The sequence below is a fragment of the Bison bison genome, unplaced genomic scaffold (genome assembly GCF_000754665.1).
Source record: "Bison bison bison isolate TAMUID 2011002044 unplaced genomic scaffold, Bison_UMD1.0 scf7180017864162, whole genome shotgun sequence".
Lineage (NCBI taxonomy): Eukaryota > Metazoa > Chordata > Mammalia > Artiodactyla > Bovidae > Bison > Bison bison.
The window spans coordinates 3,939,904-3,940,170 of record NW_011494734.1 but is presented as its reverse complement, the minus strand read 5'-3'; the positions used below and the strand labels follow the sequence as shown (position 1 = coordinate 3,940,170).

General features: G+C 67.8%; 1 protein-coding gene across 8 annotated transcripts in view; it reads left to right on the top strand.

Moving 5' to 3' along the window:
- The window catches only part of NRCAM (neuronal cell adhesion molecule), a 316,273-nt gene that overhangs the window by 658 nt on the left and 315,348 nt on the right, over positions 1–267 (top strand). The window lies entirely within an intron of this gene.

Genomic DNA, 267 nt, shown 5'->3' with positions numbered 1-267 from the left:
AGCCGGCGCGCTCGGGCGTATGCGCGTTCCGGCCCCGGCAGACACAGCTGGGCGTGGGCTTTGTTCGGATGCGCTCACACCTGCGCGGATCGCCGGAGTTCAGGGGCGAGCCGACCTCCACTCTCCCCAGCCTGGAGAGAACTTGGGGAACCAAGGATGGGAGACAGGAGAGACACCCGAAAGCAATAGGGTGGGAGGCTTTCCGAAGGCTTTGTCGGCCCTACAGGTGTCGGGGCCCCGGCGCCTCGCCTGGCCTCTCGGGTCTGG